The 21952-nt window shown below is 55.1% G+C and overlaps 1 protein-coding gene across 5 annotated transcripts in view; it reads right to left on the bottom strand.

Moving 5' to 3' along the window:
* Kcnip1 (potassium voltage-gated channel interacting protein 1) overlaps positions 1-21952 on the bottom strand; it is a 308710-nt gene that overhangs the window by 68937 nt on the left and 217821 nt on the right. The window contains exon 1 of one of the 5 annotated variants that reach the window (XM_047555185.1): positions 10110-10353. The exons of the other annotated variants lie outside the window; for them this stretch is intronic. The gene's annotated coding sequence lies outside the window, so the exon portion shown is untranslated. Of the gene's footprint in view, positions 1-10109; positions 10354-21952 lie in introns of those variants that run through there. 5 annotated transcript variants of the gene reach the window in all.

Below are 21952 nucleotides of genomic sequence, written 5' to 3'. Positions count from 1 at the left end.
GCAGGGACAGAGCTGAGCTGAGCCCAGCAGAGGAGAAGGCTTGGCACTGGGACACTTCAGAGGGAGCCGAGGGAGGCCGGGCAGGGTGCAGAGGTACGGCTGTGTGACCTTTGTGGAAGGCGTGTGCTGGGGGAAGGGCCCCGTGGGCTTGTCACGCCAGCACCTCCCCCACGTCGAGCGTGTTCAGCTCACTCCCTGCACGAGGCTTGACGCAGACCAGGACCTCGTCTTCAGGGAGCGTTGAAGCTGTCCAGTCACTGTGTCATCCTTACAGAAAAGGGGGCAGTAAGCCCAATGTCCCCGAATGTCCCCTTTCTGTTCCCCACACCCAGCCATGCTGAGGGGACAGGGAGAGCAAGCCAGGACCAGAACGTCCAGATCCATGCCATCTTGAAGGACACTGACTGTCTCTCATGCAGACTGGGAACAAGGACAACATGACACCAGGGCAGCTGCTCCTTGGGCTGCTGGTCACATGGCAAACTAAGCCATCTCAAGCTGATGATGTCACTGCTTCTGCAGCCTCACGCAGAAAGCCCTTCTCTCAGTGGCCACGGTGCAGAACCAAAGGCACTGTGGAGAGGAGACCTGTCACTCACCCCGCTGTGGTCCCTGGACCAGATGCCGTGAGGGGAGGAGGCACGCTTGACCAGGCACTGTGAGGGACGCTACTGGCTCAGCCTGTCACCACCAAAGTGCACAGGGCAGTCACTGATCTCCCTAAGCTTTCCTCCATAAACCCTGTCTCGCCTGCCATCTCTGGGCACTTTCTGTGGCCTTTCAGCAACCTTCCCCACTACTCTGGGACATTTGGGCTGTGGATGTGACAGTCTGGGAGGCCAGGTTTTGGCGTCGACCTGGAGCTTTGGTGTGGCTGTATTCTATGACGTCTGCAGGTCAGATCGCTTATCCAACGCGCTTAGAATCAGAAGTATTTTGGATTTTCCTTTTCTTAACTTGCGTACACGTGATGAGCTATCCTGGGGATGGGACCTACATCTAAAGATGCAATTCATTTCTGTTTCTGAAGGTAACTTTATACAATATTTTAATTATTTTGTGCACAGAACCAAGTTTTGTGGCGTGGAATTTTCCACTCATAGTGTTAAGTCAGTGCTCAGAAATGTAAAATTTTGGAGGGTTTTGGATTGGGGGAGTTTGGATTAGCAATACTCAATGTGTACTGGACAGATGAAAGTATGTGTGCAGGTAAAGGGAAGCAGAGATGAGAGAGGGGGGGAGAGAGAGAGAGAGAGAGAGAGAGAGAGGAGAGAGAGAGAGAGAGAGAGAGGGAGAGGGAGAGAGAGAGAATGAGTAAGCCCGTGAGCGAACAGCACCCACACTGGGCTTCTTGGACACGCCACTCCAGGCCTAGTTGCACATGAGGCCCACTTGCCACCCAATGTGCCCACCTCAGAACCCCGCCCACCCTTTTGGTCTGAGATAAGCAGAGTTGGTTCCTGGCGCTCAGCACTGACTCATTCTCGTGCATCTGAAGCACGTGTCTGGGTTGAGCAGAAAGAAGCCCACCAACCGTCGCACACAGCCCGGTCTCCGGCCTGGGGCTGTGCTGTGCAGATCTGCACTAGATGCGGATGGCGAGGAGTGGGAAGCAAAGGAGATGTGCTCATGACCCCGCCTCCTGTTCTCTGCCAAGGTCAGTGAGCTAAGCACTGTGGGTCTGCAAACACGCGTGCTGGGGGTCCTTGGCCTGGCCACAGGAGGGTCCCCCCTTCTGCTGCACACATGAAGAGATGCAAAATTTTGAACCCCCAAAACTCCAGCAGATGCCATCTGCTTCGCTAGTGCGGGGGAAGAACACGGGTCCAGAATGGGGCTCTCCTGGCTCCCCCTCCCCCGCTTCCTCTCTCTCCTGGTCCTGCCTGCCCGGACCCTCCTGCAGAGCTGGCAATCTGGTTCCTTCCTCTTCTCCCTGGCCTTTCACCCTGCCTGGCCCTGTGCTCGCTCATCCCAAGCAAGCAAGGCGAAGAGGGAAGGAGGCTGATTCACGCCCAGGCTCAGCCTCCCTGTCTGTGACCTCTGAGAAGGCAGGGCTGTGGTTGTGCGGGGTGGGGTGGGGGCGGGGGTGTAGAGTGGCATCAGGGAAAATCCCAGGCTTTGTCCCCATCTGTAAAATGGGACCGCAGCACCTGTCTTTCCATGAATGTTTTAGCGGCCCAAACAGTGAGGCCCCAGCCATGCCTGTCAGGTGGAAACCCGCAGCCTTCTCCCATCCAGCCCTCTGCTTTCCCACCGGAAGAGGGCAGTGCCCCTTTGCCCTCTCCCAGGTCACTCAGATGAGACCCCGTGACTGCAGGGCTGCTTCCCTGGCCCTGGAAGCCCCTCCCACCAGCACAACCCACCCAGCAAGGAGGCGCCAAAGAGGACCCTGCTCTTTGTCTGGCTCTCTCCCCTCCTCCACAGCCAGCCGCTCCCCATCGCTCACCCTGACAGCCACAAACGCCTATTTATTTGCCGACTAACTTCCTGGTGGTTTAATATCCCCTTGAATTACTGTACAATCTCTTTCAAGTTATATTTGATTATTTTTCACATTTAAAAACATGAACACAATTACCCAACAATGGCACGTGCCGTTACAGTCAGGAATAAAATAGTATTGCAATCCTGTATATGCATCTGAGACAAGTAGTCAGTCCCTGGAAATTATGTCTCTAGCAGGGAGCGGGATCTGCAGTGATAGGTACCATATAAATGCATATGAGACAATAAATAGTTACAAAGGGAGGGGATGCTGAATAATTAATCCACCGCCTCTCCAGGACCGTTCTTTATAAATCTGTCTCCCACGTTCATTTGTTTTTTTTTACAGAAGCAAATATTTAAAAGTAAAGAATAAGTAATGTCCAGGAAGGAGACATAAAACGAAAAAAATCAGTGGGAGGGAGGTAGAAGATTATAGATGGTGAGGACTCAGGGCAGCCGTAGCGTCGACTGCGTGGCGCTTACTAAGGAGACAGGGATGTTCATGAGGGCTGTGCTGGACTCGGGGCAGATCTGAGCACTAGGCATCCTGGCTGGATCAATGCCTTGACTTCTTGCCTGGGCCAAAGTCTATGAGTGGTTGGATAAGGAAAAACTCTCAAGGACACATTTTGGAAAGTTCTAGAAACTCATACCCTCCCCCGAAAGGAATGGATCTCCAAGCATCCCTTTCAGACCTTTGCTTCCATTTGCATCCCTCTAGCAAAGGAGACCTTCCGCCTCACCCGGCGGCCTGTCTTTTCACTGAGAGCCTGACTGTTGGAGAGGTCTGTCCTTTTCTCGGGAACTGCCTTCTGTAGTGATTCCCTGAGAGTCAAGAATAGTCCAGGCCTTCTGCTCTTCAGACCTATTGCCAGAGACCAGCTCCTACTTACCTCTTCTCCTGGCTATGGGTCTGAAATCCCCCAATCTGAAATTCCTGTGGGTTTAGAACCTCGGGTTCACCTCTGCCCCTTGTATCAGTCATTCATACCTAATGAGAAATGTGCTCTTTTCTTTGTCTATTTCAGATCTACATTCTTCATTGGATACATGCTTTATAAACGTATTCTCCGACTTTGTGGCTTTCATTTTTAAATGATGTCTTTTAGAGTAGGTGTTCAAAATTTTGATGAAATCCAATTTACTGAGAGAGAACTGGTGGAATGTAAAATGGCGGAACTACTTGGGAAAAGTCCTCTGTTTATAACTTTAAAAAAAGTTAAGCATTTATCTGTCATCTGATTTGGCAATTCCACTCCTGGGCATTTGCCTAGGAGGAATGAAAGCTTATGTTCATAGAAAAACTTGAACATGAATTTTTTTGTAGTAGCCAAAATGTGAACCAATCTAAATGTCCATGAACAGGTGAAGGAAGAGGCAAACTGGTACGTCCACACAGGGGATGCTACAGGAAGTACCCAGTCCACGAGTGAATCCCCCAAATAGTCGTGTTGCATGCAAGGAGCCTGACCAGAAAAAACTCACATTATCTGACTGACATATATAAAACTCTGGAAAATGCCAACTACTCTACCGTGATGGAAAGCAGATCAGCGTACCAGGATACAGGGCTTGGGTGGCGGACAGGGCCAGGCATGGATAAACCTAGAAAATGCCATCGTGTGATTTAGTAAATGGTGTTCTGACTTCGTAGATGAATCCAGAAAAGTCTTTCCCCTGGGTAGACTCACATTTGAAAAATGGGTTTATTCCTTCAACTGTTGGGAGACATTTAAGTTGTTTCTAGTTTTTGCTGTTGCAAATAATGCTGCAACCGATGTTCTTGTAGACTTTTCTTTTTTAAATATTTTGCAGTGTTGGGGATGGAACCCAGGGAGTCTTGCACACTAGGCTAGTGCTCGGTACCTCAGCTGCACCCCAGCCTGATGTTCCTTAAAGGATGTGTTCAAGAGATTCTCAGGGCAAAATCTTAATAGTGACTTTGTTGAGTCATTTCTGGGTCATGTGTAGCTTTTCTAGACATTGCCTAACTATTTTATAAAGAAAAGTACCAGTTTACTTTCCCAACAGTAATGCAAAAGGGTTCCTATTGTTTCTTATTCTCCCAATTTTATGTCTATGCCTGAGGTAGGATTGAATTTTATTCACTTCTTTAGGGTAAATGCCAAGGAACAGGGCTGCTGGATTGCATGGGAAGGGTATGCTGAGTTTTGTAAGAAATTGCCAATCTCTCTTCCAAAGTGGCTGTGCAATTTTGCATTTCTATCAGTAGGGAATGAGTTCCTGTTTCTCCACATCCTCATAGAATTTGGCATTGTCAGTGTTTTGGATGTGGGGCATTCTAAGAAGGCATAGAGGTATCACACAGTTGTTTCGATTTGCAATTCCTTAATGACTATGAGTATCTTCTCATGTGCTCACTTGTCATCTGTAGATCTTCTTTGGCAAGTTATCTATTCAAATCTTTTGCTCATTTTAAGTTATTTGTTTTCTTTTTGTTGAGTTTCAAGGGTTCTTTGTATATTTTGGATCAGTCTTTTATCAGGTTGTTTTCTGAATATATTTGTTCCCAGACTTGTCTTCTTCTTCTCTTCACATTTTCTCAGAAGTCTTAATTTGAATGGAGTCCAACTTGTAAATTATTTCCTTCATGGATTTTCACTTTGGTGTTGTACCTAGAAAGTTGCTGCTATACCCATGGCCACCTTTATTTTCTTCTATCTTACCTTAATTTTGAGTTGATTTTTGTGGAGTGTGTAAGACTTATGTCTAAATACCTCCACCCCCATTTTGCATATGGCTGCCCAGTTGCTCCAGCCCCGTTTGTTGAAAAGATTTTCTTTGCTTCCCTGTGTTGCCTTTACTCCTTTGGCTGCGTTTTCCTTCCTCTTTCTTGGATCTGTTTGCCTTTTCTTTCCCCAATACCACACTGTCTTGATTATTGTAGCTTCATAGAAAGTCTTGAGTACTTGTAGGGTCAGTTCTCCAATTTTGGGATTTAATATTGATTTGGGTATTCTGGGTCTTAAGCCTCCCCATGCAAACTTTAGAATCACTTTGTTGATAGTCACAAAACAACTTGCTGAGATTCTGACTGGGGTTTCATTCAATCTATAGATTAGGTTGTGCAGAGTGGACATCTTGACAATATTGTCTACCTATCCATGAATATGGAATACCTCTTCATTTATTTAGTGCTTCTTTAATATTTTTCATCAGTTTAATAGACCTTGCACATACTTTGTTAAATTTATACCCAAGTACCATAAGTGGTAATGTGTTTCTAATTTCATATTATCCTTACTTGTTAATTGTAAGTATATGGGTAAACAATTAGTTTTTGTATACTAATCTTATATCCTGCAACCTACTCTCTTTGCTTACTAGCTCCAGGAATTTTTGTCTTATTGCTTATTCCTTCAGATTTTGCACAAAGACAATCATGTGCTCTGTGAACAAGGACAGTTTTACTTTCTCCTTCCAATTTGTATACTTTTAAATTTCCTGTCTTAATACATCATCCAGGATTTCCAGCACAATGCTGAAAAGTAGTGGTGAAAGGGAACATTTTTACCCTGTTACTCATCTTTGCAGGAGAGCTTCTAGTTTCTCACAAATAATATCATGTTAGCAGAAGATTTTTAAAAATGGTCTTTATCAAGTTTACAAAGTTCCCTCCTATTCATAATGTGTTATGAGTTTTTATCATGAATGGATGTTGAATTTTTGTCAATTATTTTTCTGCAACTATTGATAAAACTTTTCTTTTTTAGCCTATTGATAAGATGGATTGTATTAATGAGTTTGGAAAGTTGAACTAGTCTTGTACATCAGGGATAAATCCCATTTGGTTGTGGTGTTTATTTATTATATGTTGTATTCAATTTGCTAATATTTTATTATCTGTGTTCATGGGAGATATTGGCATGTAATTTTACTATCTGGTAATGTCTTTGTCTTGTTTTGGTATTAAAGTAATGTTAACCTCATGAAATAAATTTGGAAGTATTTCCTCTACTTTTATATTTTGGAAGAAAATATTAAAAATTAATTTTTCCCTTAAATAAGTGGTGGAATTCACCAATGAATGCATGTGGGTCTATTATTTTCTGTTTTGCAAGGTTATTGATTTAATATCTTAACAGATACAGATTGATTCAGATTGCCTTATTTCTTCCTGTTTGAGTTTTGGCACATTGTGTCTTTCAAGGAATTGCTCCACTCCATATAGTTTATCAAATTTGTGGGTATAGAGTTGTTTATAATATGTTTATTATCCTTTTAATGTCTGTGGGATTGTAGTGATGTTCCATCTTTCATTTTTGATATTATTAATTTGTGTATTCTCTCTTTTCTTAACTTGGTTAGATACCTGTTGATCTTATTGCTTTTCAAAGAATCAACTTTTGGTTTTATTGACTTCTCCAATTGATTTCCTGATTTCAATTGAATTGATTTCTACTTTAAATTTTGGTATTTCTTTTCTTCTGCTACATGCTTGTTGTTTAGTGCCCTAAGTTGCAGTTCAGGTTATTGATATTTAGGCCTTTATTCTTTTCTATTAGTTTCTAATGTATAAATTTCCTTCTAAGCGTTGCTTTTGCTGCATCCCATGCATTTTGAAAAGTTGCATCTTCAATTTCATTCATTCAAGCATTTTAAAATTTATTTTTTGACACATGCATGATTTAGAAAAGTGTTGTTTAACCTCCAAGCATTTGGGAATCTTCCAGCTATCACTTTGTTATTGATTTCTAGTTTTATTCCAGTAAGTTCTGAGGGCAAATACTGATTGTATTGCTTACATCCTTTGAAATGTGTTAAGAAGTGCTTTTAGGTCCGGAATGTGGTTTTGGCAGATACTCATTTGAGTTGGGGAAGAATGTGTAATCTGCTCTTATTGGATGAGAAAGGTGTCAATCACATCCTACTGATTGCTAGTGCCATTGAGTTCAATGGAAGTCCTCATTCATTTCTGCCTGTTAGATCTGCCCATTTCTGTGGGAGGGGGTTAAAGTCTCCAACTGTGGTGGTGGGGTTACCTATTTCTCCTTGCATCTCTGTCATGTCTGACTCACATATTTCGAGGTTCTATGGTTAGGCACATTCTCTTTAAGGACTGTTAGGTCTTCTTGAGCACTAACCCATTACCATGTAGGAATGCTCCTGATAATTTCCTTGTTCTAAGTCTGCTTTGTCTGAATTAACTTGGTCATTCCTGCTTGCTTTCTTTTAATTAGTATTAGCATGACGCCTCCTTCACTTCTTAATCCAATTTAGTCCTCACCTTCTTTCAAAGCCCATTTGAGATGGGTTTGTGACCCTAGTAGTTGGAGCAGTCCTTTCTAACATAACCACAGAATCTCTTTACTACATGGCCTCCGTGGACAACCATGGGACTTGTTTTCTGGAACCTTGGGAAATGCTGATATCCTTCATTTCACCATGAGAGTGCTCATGCTCAAAAGAGCTAGTGAGCCAGAGCTAAAAGTCATGGGTCAAACGTAAAAACAGAAGTGGGCATTGAAGAGGAAACAGGCTCTGGCTGAGAGGGTTGAGCAGAGAGGTGGATGCCTGCCTCAGACTTCAGGGCCAAGGCCTAGTTTGGAAACCTGGAGGCCACCTGAGGAGGCTCTACCTGAGGCCTGAGGGCTGCCCCTCACCCTTGGAAACCTGTTCTACTGCAGTCTCCGCGTCCAGGAGGTTTTTGCTGAACTGCCTGTGTCTTGGAGACAAAGACCTGTGCTGGGTCCCTGAGAGCCTGCTGGACCCTGGGCTTCCACCTGCTTACAGCTTCTCTTTTTCTGGTGACTGGAAACCTCAGTCACCTTGAGTCCCAACTAAAGCGATTCCCCCAAAATGGGACCTGTGGGTGTTTCCGTGCATGAGAAAAGTGACTGTGCGGATGTGATTAAATTGAGGAACTTGAGGTGGGGAGGTCACCCTGGATTACCCTGGTGGCCCCAAATGTCATCACAAGTGTCCTTATAACGAGGGGTCTGCAATGTCTCTGCTGTTTTTCCAGCAGTGGGTGGAGGGCGGAGGCACACGGGTGTCACCCACAGGTTAGACGGGAACCCTGTTCTGCAGAGGCTGAGATGTTTGTCTTCTTAATCAAGGGAAGGGGAGTCACTTCCTAGGCAGTGCAGGAACAATACACGGTGGTCCCTGACCTCAGGAGTCCCTGAGTCTACAGAGAATAAAGGCTGGATGTCAGTGGCAGAGCCCTGCGGGATGCCCCATGGGGCAGAAAGTGAGGCCATGGGAGGCGGAGCGCTTGGGGGATAACCCTGTGTATGAGTTTCTTGTTGCTGCTGTAACAAAGCACCACCAACATGGGGGCTCAGAGAACACACATTTATTCTCTTCCAGGTCTGGAGCCAGAAGGCTGAAGTCAGCTTCCCTGGCAAGGTGTCAGCAGGGCTGGCTCCCTCTGGAGGTCACAGGAGAACCCCGTCCCTGGCCTCGTCCCCCATCCAGCCACCTGCCATCCTTGGCTTGTGACCCCTCCTGGCCCCCCTCCAGCCTCCGTTCCATCATCACAGCCCCCATCCCGCTGCCTTTTATAAAGACACTGTGCTGACATTTGGGGCCCACCTGGAGAATCCAGGACGACTTCCCTGCTCCAGGTCCTTAACTTAACCACACCTGCGCAGCCCCTTCTGAATGTAAGGAAGCGCCACATCTGGACGATCCTCTTCTTACCCGATCCAGGTGAATCACTCCCCCCCCCAACCCCCCCTCCTCCTGGGAGACGCGACTCCCAATTGCAAAGGGCTGCGGGTTCAGAGACTAACGGGACGGACGGGAACCCTGGGAGCAAGCTGGCGCACCCTTGCAGCACGGAGCCTCACCTCTGCACCTGGTTTCTTCTCCCGGACCCGCCCCAGCCCTCAGCCCTGCACTCTCACCCTGTCGCCTGCAAACACATCACAGGCAGTGGTCACAGTTGGACACAGACAGAAGGCACAGGTGGGTTCCAGGTGAGTCCCTTTAGACCCCCACATCTGTCCTCTGCAGCTGACTGTGGGCCAGGGTGCCTGACCTGTGCCCGCGGCTTCCCTTCTGGTGGTGTTTGGGAAGCAGCATGGAAGGTTGGGACCCTCCAACTGCAGTGTGCCTGGGACAGGGACACTGCACCCACTCCTGTGGTCAGTGGGCAGCGACACTGAGTGTCAAGTTCCCGGCTTGGTGCATGTACACAGTCGGTGCTCAGTACGTCAGAGGGCCCCTCTCTGTCTGCTAGCTCCTCCTGCTCCTTGTGGGCAGTGGCTGGACCCTTGATGACCCTTCCTGCCCAGGGTCTGGAAGTGGTGAAAGGCAGGGCAGGGTCCATGGGAGCTGTCACCTGGATGCAGCGATCTGGGCACTGCCTAGCGGCCGGCTCCTCAGCTCCCCAGGGGGAGGATCCCAGAAGCAGGGGTGCACAGCTGTCCTGGTGGTGCCAGGTGCAATGCTCCCCAAATGCCATCTGTTCCCACAGGCCCCTGGGGCCTGGCCCCCCTCAGGGGCGCCTGCACTGCATTTGCCCTGACGGAGGGGATGCTGGAGCGATGCCCGGGGCTAGGGTGGGGTGGAGACCTCCTGGTGGGGGACGAGGACCTGTGTATGACCTCACACGACATCCCTCTGATGTGAGGAGGCGTTACGTAGCCACTCACAGACAGGACAGGTCTGGGCAGGCTGGAGTCCCGGGGTGTCCGGTGGCTTGGAGGGTCTGTGCGCTGGGTTGGGCAAGGCCCCGGCGGGCGTTCTCTCAGCCTCTGCTCCCGGTCACACCTCCCACTCAGTCTTAACCACCACGTCCACACGTCACCTTACACAAGGAAGCGCTGAGAAACCGTCTGTGCTTTTGCTCTCAGGGCTCTCGCGGGAGTCGCCCTGGGGACTGGACATGAAGGGCCACAAGAGCCCTGCCACACCCTGCCGCTGATGGGGGGATGAGGCACTTCAGTTTCCACCCACCCGCCCACAGGACCCCTTTCCAAAGGCCTCCTTTATGCCCCAAAGGACGCCTTCCTGCCAAGACGGACATGATTGTGAGCAGGAGCCTTCCACAGAGTTTATGGGGGCTAAACAAAGCTGACTGGCAGGTCGAATCCCCCCAGAACGATGTCACTTTGGGGCCCCTGTCACTGGCTGGAACCCAGGGAAGCAGGAGTCCCTCACCTTGGCAGATGTGGGGATCCTGAGTTTGAGGACAGGGTGGCCCGGGCTTTGAGAGGTGGATGGGGTCTGCCCTCAAGAGAGAGAGTGCCCTCCGCTCTCTGGAGGCTGATCCCGGCCAGGTCCCTTCAGTACCTGGGTCCAAAGTGCCTGCCTGGTCCCTGGGTCTCCAGTCCAGACTTCCCGTCTTAAGCTGGAGGGCAGAAGGAACTACCCTCCCGCCGCGTTTACGATGCACACACGCAGAACCCGGGAAGCGTTTCTCTGGGTCACTTTAGGGAAGCACTTGCCTGCTGGCTCCAAAGGAATCCTGGGAATGGCAATGCTGTCCCACCACTCCGGATTCAGAGAAGATGACTCTGCAGAGCCCTGTCGGACACCTTCCCTACCTCCCTTCCAGCCAAGAGGCAGCTCTGTCCCGGTCCTGGTGCCTGCCGGGTCCCAGGGCCTGTTACCACGGAGAAGGCGGAGAGGGAAGTGGGCTGGGAGGGCTGACCGCCGGATCACGGGCGAGTCGGCAGCACAGAGAGGAACCGAGAGTCAGGCGGCATCACAGGTGGGTGCTCTGTGTGCCCACAGGGCCTCGAAAACCTTGGACAGCGCAGCGCCAGCCGACACCCGTCACTCGGAGACCTGGTTCTGCAAACATGCCTCAATCCGCCCTCCCCGCTCTGGGAAGTGGAGTCTAGACCTCACCCCGCTGGCTGGACCCTGGACTGGAGATGGCGGTGGGGGCCGGGAGAGCCTGGGGTGGTGGCGGGCTGGTGGGATGCCATGAGTCTGGAGATGGCTGAGGCGCATGCCACTGAGGATGAGGGCCTCTGGACCCCCGGGCAGGACCGAGGACCCCCGGCTCCCGGTACCCCTCCGCCCATGCTGGAGGGTCTCGGTCATTTGAAGCTGCCCGGAGAAGCTCTTCAGAGCTGCAGTCCTGGGTCACGGGGAGATGCCTTGTCCCCTGGAGCAGGCAGCCCAGTGCAAGCCACATGCACAGACAACGGGGCCAGCTCCTAGCCTGAGGGTACCCGGAAGCCACCAGCCCCCGTCACCCCCAACCAAGGCCAGGGGCCCTCAGGGGAGCCCAAGGCTGGGCCCCCTTTTCCAGACCCAGAGAATCGTGGTGAGAGAAGCTCACACAGTAGTCCACCCGGCACAGCGCTAAGATACAACGAAGCAATCAGGTCTTACTGTGGTGGCTTTGCTCCCAAACTGCCACTGTGTCACCACACAGCCCGCCCGACTGCTCGAACCTCACTTACCTGCAAGAGAGAAACAGATGGGTTGACAGCCACCTTCCCCTGGGACAAGCCCGCCTCTGGGACTGAGCTGGTGCAGCCCCTGAAGGGAGGGGAGTCAGGGTCCCAGAAGGCTCCCCTCCCCAGGACAAGTCCCACAGGGCCCGTGCACATTTCTCTTTATGGCTTGACCTTGACCAAGTCCCCAGCCTGAGAGAAAAGGGATCAGGCACCAGGAAGGGCCGGGAAAGAGGCTCTTCCCAGGGACCTGGAGCAAGAGGAGAGCGCATTCATAGGTCAGTGAACAGAGGGACCCAGAGGCCCTGAGCACGAAGGCCTTACTGCAGGGAGTGAGGGCTTCTGTCTCCTGGGCTGAGAGGTGGTGCTGCCTGCAGAGTCAACTTTCCTTGGGAAGGGGAACAGCATCCACTGGGGTCTTTTCTTTTTACTTAGCAACCAGGGGATTTGGGGTTCACACACACTCTCCATGCTCTGTTCAGCTGCAAGCCAAAAGGAATGGGCATCTCTGGGTGGGTTCTGGCTTCCTTTAGGAGATGACGCTGGTCCTAGCTGGGTCCACATGTGGCAGGCAGTCTGCATTCACCCCAGGCGAAGTCCACGTAAAGTAGTCATTTCCCTCCCGGAAGCTCCCAAGCTTCAGAGACCTCCAGACATCAAGGCATGTTAGGATCTCAGGCAAGACAGGACTGAGAATTTAGAACACCAACACTTTCCTGCAATGTGTGCACACATGCTGGGTGCACACTGGGAGACTTTAGTAACCACAGTGTGTCCCCTTGTGTTGTTTCATGACCTTGGCGTGTATGTGGGTGACAGACACTTTCCGGTTACAACCTTGAAGAAGAATCAGAACACATTCACTGTCCACCTTTCCCCCAAAGTGATTCATTTTAACCCAACTACAGTGATTGGACAGCAATTTGGGAGCACCATTATTCAGCTGCACACGGCCAAACCCATATGGCAACATTCACCTGAAATTCAAGATGGCGGCTCCAGGCACAAGTGTACTTAGATTAAGTCACAATTTTCTTCTACCTGCTAAAGGCTTTCTACCATGAGGCTGAGTAAGCAGGGTTCTTCCCTCCCCTTCTCACTGCACATGGTGGCTCTGGTACCCAGTTCTTGGCCATGGAAGCACGGTCCTTGTCTAAGCAGATGGCAATAACGTGCACCTGGTTCTTATATCCACCATGTGCAGGTCACTTGGACACCTCCCTGTTCCCCAGCACCACACTGAATCTGTCACTGGGTTCTATGGATTCTACTTTCTAAAATTCTCTAGGATCCACTGCCACCACCTTAGATCGGGCTACCCCCAGTGGCAGAGCAGCTGGCTGGTGCTCATAACCACCCTGGACCAAGAAGTAGCTGACATGGACTGATACTGATAGAGGACAGAAGGAGCCCAAATTCTTCAGGACTTCTGGATGCTACTGTCCAGCCCTGTGCCAACCACCTCCTGCCTTCTTTTATGTGAGAGAGAAATAAACTTCTCTATGGGGGAGGATGGCTTGGGGGGAGTTCTGCTTACCAGCAGCTGAACTCTCCAACGGAGTCACAGGTCTAGAGGGGGGATCTGGCATGCCAACAGGGGCACCCCAGGCAGAGCATGCCCGGCGCACGGGTTTATGATGTGGTTGCAGGGTTGAGGCGGGAGAGGGAGATTCACAGGTGAGGCTGGGCTGGGGATGTGCAAGGGGCATCAGCCTCGAAGCCACAGGTGGCCAGGCAGTTACTGAGCACGAGAGCTGTGTCCACCTGCATCACCTGGTCCGCTTCTCACCACAAACACCCCCAGGGGTTGGCTCTTGTGATTTCCATTTTGTAAAAAGAAAAGCCACTGTGAAGAGGTGAAGTGATTGCCGAGTGTTGGTAGTGGACACAGGAGCCAAACCCAGAAGTGGGCTGCAGAGCTGGGCCCCCAACCACTCCCCAACCCCCGGGGGAGCGGTTTCTGCTCGGGGCTCCCAGGTAGATGTTTTGGATGCCCACTCTGCTGGTGCTCAGTGATTGCCGGGCTTCCTGCAGCGCTGGCACGAACCCAGAGTTGTTCTCGGGAAGCTCCTCAGGGCGGCAGCGGGAAGACTCTGGTTTCTTATTCAGCAACCGTGGAACAGCGGCTGCGGCTCCAGGGCCAAGCAAATCTCAGGCGGAACTTTTGAAGGAAAGACGGCAGGCTGCCGTGGGTTCCACCCGCGGGAACCTTGCTCACCTTCCCGGACTCTCCGCCTCCCGTGGAGGAAATGAGCCCGGGCCTGGAAGCACCTGCGCACGGCAGCCCGGGCCTTCCTCGGGCTGCTGCTGCCCTCTGCTGGTCACAGCTGGAATCGACAGGCTTCATGGAGCCCAAGGCCATGGGACAGGGTCCCCTTGAGGCTGTGGCTCCTACCATCCCTGTCTTCATCAGGTGGGGGGATGGCCACATGAGCTGTCAGGAACTGAGGGAAGAGGCCTGTGTTTGAGTGCCTGGACCAGGAGGAAGAGGAGGGGCAGAGACAGCCTGGAGTGGAGATGGGCCCAGGAGGAAGAGGAGGAAGAAGGTCTAATGGAGGCTCCAGGAGGACCTCATTATCACCTTCGAGCAATTTGCGTCAGCCATCAATACCTTATTTTCAGGAGTAACCACTGAGGATGGTAAATAATTTCCATTCCATGGTCAAGACCTCAGCCACGAGGTCAAGCTGTCCGGATTTGCTGTGTGACCTTAGGCAAGTTACCTAACCCCTCTGGAGGTCAGCTTTTCTCATGGGGAACCAGGGATGCTGCAGGACATAGAAAGGCATTGAGAAGACTCCAGGGACCAAGGCAGGCAAAAGCTGGCAATGCACGGGAGGGCGGGGGCCGCAGCAGGGGTTTGAAGCGGGTCTGCCTGCCTCACCTGGGCAGGTGGCCTTCATCGCCAGGGCCCAGGCTGAGGTCAGAGTGTCTTGCTCTGAAGCAAACTGCCCATCTGGCCGCACCAGGACCTGCCCGCCCTCAGGTGGGCGCAACTCCTGCTTAAGGGTTGCTGAAGCGCGTCGCCACCTGGCCTACCGTCCTTCATCCCTGGACATGTCTCGCTTCTCTGCTTCGGCTGAGAGAAACGGAGGGTCTTTGCCCTGGAGCCCTGTGTCATTTTATGTGACATCACTGTGGTCAACAGATACTTACTGGCCACCTCTCCTGGGCCTGCCGCCACCTAGGGGTGGAGACTCAGCGGTGAGACTCTGCTGCGCATCCTCTCCTGTGAGCTCACGTTTATGTAAGCGGGGAAGAGGAAGACGGGAAAGGTGTGCCCGCAGGCCAACTACACAGCACACTCCACAGCGCGGAGGGTGCGGAGGAACGAGAGCGGGAAGGAGGAGAGGGGAGGACGGAAGTCTCACTCACGGGGAAATGAGCTGCGTGGATATCAGGGGAGGGTGCTCCAGGCAGAGCACACGGCATATGCAAAGGCCCTGAGGCGTGTGTGCAAAGGCCGCATTTGTGGAACAGCAAGGAGGCTGGAGCGGCCAGGGCAGAATAAGTGAAGTGCAGAGTGGAGGAGCCGAGGGGTGGGTGCTTAGGATCCTGTAGGCCTGAGGCCTTGGCTCCGAGTGAGACAGCGACCCCTGGAGCAGAGGAGGGCATGGCGTGCCTTGTTTGGAGAGTCCCTGTGCCTGCTGGCTGGGGACGGGGGGCAAGGGCTGAAGCGGGCAGACCTGGCGAGGGGCCCCTGCAGGATCTGGGAGGAGCGGCAGGTTGCCGTTGGGACCGGGGTGTAGCTCCCGGGGAGGTCTTCCTGGGGATTTCGGGTCTGGGGAGGAGCGAGCAGGACAGCTGGGCCCGGTGGTCCCGCTAAGGACGTGAGTGCAGGTGCCCCTGGAACCCCGGGCCCACATGTGCAACTACTGTCGTCACGAATGGCCTTCATGTTCAGGGGTGGCTGGTCTGTTGGGTGTTTGTTGGGTGTGGACGGTGTCCACAGTAGGGGTGTCCATAGTAGGTGCTCAGTAAATGCCCACTCCCACCGTCCGGCCCCGAAAGCTGCCCTCTCTCTGCACCGACACGGGCTTGTATGTGACCTCCGGTCGACCTTCCTGGGCCCGCCATTTTCTCCCCTCAAACCAGGAGCGCATCCAGGACACAAGACCCGTCTGAGAGCCCGGATCTGCTTAGGGTTAGTGGCCGGGCCATCAGGCAGGCAGTGCACGCAGCAGGTGCTCAGTTAGCATCCTCCCTGGGGTGACGCGCTGTCGCTGGCCCGGGTGCAGGCTGGGCAGTCCCCCTGTCCGAGCTCCGGGCCCTCCTCCTGCAGTGCCCTGTGGGCGGAGTGCGGAGGGCAGCTGCCCTGCCCCCGGTGCCTCTGCGCACGGCGCTCAGCGGCTGCCTGCTCCATCCTCTGCGCCCACCATGCCACCACTGCTCTCTCCGGCCGGCTCTGCCCCAGCTCCCCGCCCTGTCCCCAGCGGCCTCTGGACGTTCCCACTTCGGAGGGGGAGGCGACGCTCAGCGTGATGGGAACAGCTCTCCTGACTCCCCGCAGACTCGCCTGTGTCTCCCGGGCATTGCATGGAGCTGCTCCCGGATGCTCGGACGTCACTTGGCAAACTTCTCCGTCCGGCCTCTCTGCGCCCCCCGGTGGCCATCAGTGCCCCGACGCCCTGCCAGCTCCACCTCCAGGGTGCACCAGAGTCCAGCCTCTGTTTGCTCCCGCCAGCTGCACCCCACTGACCTGCCCGAGGTGCTGACACCCTGGCCTGGCCTCCTAACTGCCTTCTCTGCTTCCGGGGTCTAGGGTGTCACAGCCCAGGGAGTTGCTGGTGTGTGTGTTTGGTCCTGGGATTAAACCCGGGGTGCTTTGCCACTGAGCTCCATCCTCAGCCTTTTTTATTTCTTACTGTGAGACAGTCTTTCTAAGTTTCTGAGTCTCGCTAAGTTGCTGAGGCTGACCACACTTGCGATCCTCCTGCGCCAGCCTCCCGGGTTGCTGGGATGAGGGGGTGAGCCACTGCGCTGGCCCAGCGAGCCGGTGATAAACTAGGTTGGATGGCTCTTCAGTAGCTCCCGATTTCCCCACAGAGTAGGAGCATCCTTGCAAAGGTGCTGCTCTCGGCTGGAAAGAACCCCCAACCAGACAGACTGGGCCCTCCCGGTGAGCGGAAACGGAAGGCAGGCCCCACAGGTCACTGTCGGGAGGGGTCTACCAAGTCTGTGCGACGTGGGCGGAGCCACCTTGGACAAGGGGCAGGACGGGCCTCTAAGATAAAAGGACTTGGAGCTGAAAGGGACTCTCGAGACATCTGCTTTAACAGGTCTTCTGGCTTCATTCAGATGGGAGAGGAAGCAGCCCAGAGAGGGGAAGCGAACTGCCTAGAGCTACACAGCACGGCGTGTGCGGAGATAGAGTTGCAGGTTAGGCCTCCTGACAGTGTGACGATTCCCAGCAGAGGCGCCAGGAGTGTGCTACACGTCCACACACTCACACTCACACACTGCGTCCTCAGTGCTCACAGGGCTGCTTCCAGGACCCCGGGGACACCCGAGTCCACGGAGCTCTAGCCCCTCGTATGGAATGGCAGGGAGTGGCGCAGAAGCTAGGCACGCCCTCCGACACTGTCGCCTCCAGAGGACCTGTGACCAGTGCCAAGCAAGTGCTGGCGAGGCGTTGCCGTAGGCTCTGCCAAGGGCGCGGGGGGCTCTCCTGGCCTTGCGCGGTGGGCGGGTTCTTTCTGGAGAGCTGTCCTCCCAGGGCCCGGGCCCCAGCTGCGGCTTCTTCAGGCCTCAGAAGGCAGCTCTCCGCCAGGCTCCCCGGCCCCAGCCGGCGGATTTCCCCGCTCCTACACCTGGCCGCCCCGCCTGCCCTGCCTGCGCGTGGCGCATGCTCAGCAGAGGTCAGTGCTCAGGCCAGGTGGGCCCCGGCTCAGCAGGCGGCCGCTCCTCGCCCGGGCGGGCCTGTCACGCCGCCTCCGGACACCAGGTGGCGCCCCGCACCACAAACCTCGGCAGGAGGAGCGGCGGGTGGTCAAGCAGGAGCCTGTGACCCCACCGCCAGGTGGCCTCCTGGGAGGCTGGGGTTTCACAGTTGGCCCCGGAGGAGGGGAGGCGAGAACGGTCTCTTCCAGGTTCACCTGCGCTCAACCCCAAGCTCCTGTGTGCCAGGGAACACTCCGGAAGGCCTGCGGTGTGCCAGGGCCACCCGGGTGTCTTTTTATTTGTTGTCTGCACTCCTCGCCACAGCTCTGTGCCATCAGCATCATTGTCCCCATTTGGAGACAAGGACCCTGAGGTCCAGAGAGGCCAGGCCCCCTGCCCGAGGCCACGGCGCTGGCGAGCACACTGGCCCACTCTCAGCCAGGCCCCGAGTCCAGGCCGGCCTCCTTCCGCAGCCGCCCTCCCCACGGAGCCCAGGATCTGGAGGCTGCCCTGGGTCTGACCTCAAGGGGGGACACTGGGCCCTCGTCCTTCATCACCGCCCACACCGCTGGCGATGCTCCTTGCATAGTGCGGTGTGCACTGAGCCCAGAGAGGCTGTAGTGCTGCCCAGGGCTACTCAGCCAGCTGTGTCCCCACCTGCTGCTCAGGGACGTGCTGGGGTGGGAGGGGAGCTCTCCAGCTGCCCTTCAAAGGACTCTTCAGAAGCCTGGCAGGCAGGGCAGGTGGAAGGAAGCCTGGGGGGCCTCCTCTGGGGGAGAGGGATACCAGGCAGAGGAGGCAGGGAGGATCGCTGGCAGTCCAGGGGGCTTCAGCCCCACGGCCTGGAGTGGGGTCAGCTGGTGCCTCCCTGGCCCCTGCTGCCCTCCCACCCTGGCGTCCACTCTTCCTCGACACCGGGAAGCAGAAGCAGAACCAGATTCCAGAACCTTGCCTCAGATGTGTGGCTTTAGGCTTCCCACGTCCAGATAAGCCTGGCTGGGGTGGGCAGAAGGACAGGGACCAAGGTGCCCTGCAGCGGGGCTCAGAGTCGACGGGTCTCAAGAGGGGCCCCAGCCCACCTCTTCCTCAGGGGCCAACTGCTGCCCGACAGTCCTGGCGCTGGGTGAGGCTGGAAGGGGAGGTTCACCCTGCCCTGCTGGGACTGTCCCCGGGGGTTGGGGTGGGACATGTGACCTGCCACCACTGCTGTGCCATGGCTGACCTGCAAGTGCAGGTTCCACGCTGGGCTGAGGCCAGTGCCACCTATTCCCTGATTGGGACTTGCCCCGGGTCACCAGTGGGGGCGGGAGGGGTCTGGGGGAGCCAGGGGGCCCTGAGGAGAGGCCCTAAGTGCCAGGCAGCGGCAGCTCCAACCAGTGGCCCCTGGAGGGAGGTCCCCGGCTGCGCAGCCCCGGGGTCAGCTGCACTGCTGATCAGGAGAGGAACACCCTGCCCAGGCCAGCGGCTTTGTGGAGGGGACAGCTCGCCTTCTGCACAGGAGCCTCGTTCTCTGTTTCTAAATCCCCCTGGGAGAACCCCTGAATTTCTCCTGCCTCCTCTTTGGGTCTGGAGCTGCTTTTTAGAAGCTCCACACACTGTGGACAGAAATGTAAATTAGCACAGCACTAGGGAGCGGCCCGGAGGGTCCTCCAACACCTAAAAATAGTCTGCCAAGTCATCCAGGACCACTGCTGGGTCAAGATCCAAAGAAAGGGAATCAGCAGAGCAAGAGATACCCGCAGCCTCGTTCATGGTAGCACTATTCACAATAGCCAAGACATGGATGGCCCGGGTGCCACCAACAGATGAATGTGTAAAGAGTGTGGCGGACACACAGTGGAGTATTACTTGACCATGAAGAAGAATGAAATTCTGTCATTTGCAGCAAGATTGATGGAGAACATTATGTTAAGTGAAATAAGCTAGACAAAGAAAGACCAGTACCCTGTGTCCTCTCTCATGTGTGGAAGTTAAGAAAAAACCCTCAATGGAGAACAGGAATCGGCAGAGGAAAGAGACACTGCAGCCCGTGTTGGTTGGGAGTGGACGGTGGGTCAGGGAGGCTGGATTTGATCAGAGCTCGCTGTGTGCGTGTACTGAGCTACCACACTGAACTTCATCAGCGTGTGCAATTAATAGACGCTAGCCACGTTTAAAAGAGGCTTTGTTACGGTGAATGGCAAAGGCCAGTCACCATGGCTCAGAATTGCCCTGAACTCCTGACACCCGTTCCTGGGTGGCGGGTCCTGGGACCATGTGTGCAGACAGCATTTCCTGTGCACCTACTGCGTGCTAGGTTGGGGGCTGGAGCGCTCAGTCTCTGCTTCCTCCTCCCTGCCACCCTGGGGGACGGGCGTGGCAACCCATTTGGAGGGCGAGGAGACTGCCCTCCAGGGTGCCGGGGGTGAGGACGGGAGTCTTCCACGGCTGGAGGTGCTCTCCTGTACAAGTCAGGCTCACAGCCATCTCACTGAGTAAAGGGACTGTCCGTTTACAGAGGAGGAGACAGAAGCTCAGAGAGGGAGGCTGCCCTGCCAGGGCCACACAGCAAGTCTCCGGCCGTCTGGGCTCGCGGCCCGTGTTTTATTCTGAACCCCCTGCTCCATCCACGCCTCTCACTGAGAGTGCTGGGCTGCTCGGGTCCCGGGCCTCGGGGGCGCTCTCACCCGGAGCAGGACCCACCACGGCTTCCTGAGCCCCGGTCTCCAGGCCTGCAGATGGTGAGGCCGCACCGGGAGTTCCGTCCACGGGGCGCTGTGGCCGCCTCCTCGCCTCCTTCTGGACTGCAAGGCCACGCTGCTCTTGGAGCAGTTGTCAACCAGGAGACCCCTCCCCGGACTTGCGTCCCTCGTTCCGTGTCTCTGCCCCCCAGTGCCAGCGACGGGGTCACCCTGCCACCAAGTGCCCTTCCCCCACCTGTTTCCAGACTTACCAGGCTGCAAACTGGTCAGCCAGGCCCTTCCAGCCCCCACCCAGGCCAGGGGGCCCCGGTTCCAGCCCGGCGGTCAAGCTCCCGGCCTCTGCCTTCCCACCCGCTGGCCCTGCTGTGTCCTGGCGACGCACAGCCCAGCCCTCCCTCCTTGGGACGCTTCCCTGGCCCTCTGGCCACCTGGGGCAGCGGTGGCCGGGTCCCGGGCTCTCCTTCACTGCGCACAGTAGGAGGGGTGGGCCCAGCTGGCCGAGGCCAGCGAGCCTCTGGCCTGGTCCATCGTCCGTCTCGTCACTGAGCAAATATTTAGAGTGAACTGCACGCAGACCCGCCCGTCCTTCTTTCTGACACGCAGACCCGCCCGTCCTTCTTTCTGACACGCAGACCCGCCCGTCCTTCTTTCTGAGATGGCTGGGTTCCCGGATGGGGGCCTTGCCTGACCGTGTCTGTGCCCAGGGCAGGTGCCTGACTTGCTGAGGTGGACAGGCTGCCGTCCCCGAGACTCCGTCCGTCCTGCTCTTGGCCAGAGGGGCTGTCCGTCTCCCTTCCCCCCAGGGCCGGGGGCTCTGGGAAGGTCAGGGCCTTGTCAGTTGCCCGCAGTGGCCCACCTGCCCCCGCTCAGCTCGGGCCCTGCAGGGAGGGACGGGTTGGATCCCACCGGGCGGCTGCGCGGGGTGGCCTATGGCTCCTAGGGAATGGCGGGTCCTCTGCCCTGTGTCTGCCATGCGCTCCTGTGCCGGGGGCCTGGGGATGGGGACAGTGGGGGGCCCGGGGCCTGCATGTGGCCCCTGCAGCACAAGGGCACCGAGGAGGGCAGGGAAGCCCGAGTCCTATCGGCCACCGAGGGAAGCCGGCCGGCTGCGGTGGGTGGGAGGAGAGAGGAGAGCAGGGCCAGGCGCCCGCTGTCCCTCCCGGAGGCCTGCCACCCGCTCGCTCCGCTGGACCTCGGTCCAGGATGTGTGGGTCTCCGATGGACGGGGGGAGCCAGGCCGTCCAGGAGCCCTCTCCGCTGAGCGGGTCCCAGGACAGGACTGCTGGCCTTCTGCGTGGGCTCTCACACCTCCTGTCACTTCCTCTTTCCTCTGTCCCCAGCCTAGGACTTCACCAGGAGGCCCCTGTGGACAAGCCCCATGCCCTGGGGCTCCCCTGGCCAGATGCCCAGGCCCTGCCCGCACCAGGCCCGTTGGCCCAGCCCATGCTGGTCAGGCCTGCGTTTCCCAGTGGGGTCTGTGCAGCCAGCCAGCAGTGGCCGTGCACAGGCGGGTGAAGGGAGGGA

Source organism: Sciurus carolinensis, chromosome 6 (assembly GCF_902686445.1).
Source record: "Sciurus carolinensis chromosome 6, mSciCar1.2, whole genome shotgun sequence".
NCBI classification, from domain to species: domain Eukaryota; kingdom Metazoa; phylum Chordata; class Mammalia; order Rodentia; family Sciuridae; genus Sciurus; species Sciurus carolinensis.
The sequence above is the reverse complement of the archived record's forward strand: the minus strand, read 5'-3'. Positions and strand labels throughout refer to the sequence as shown.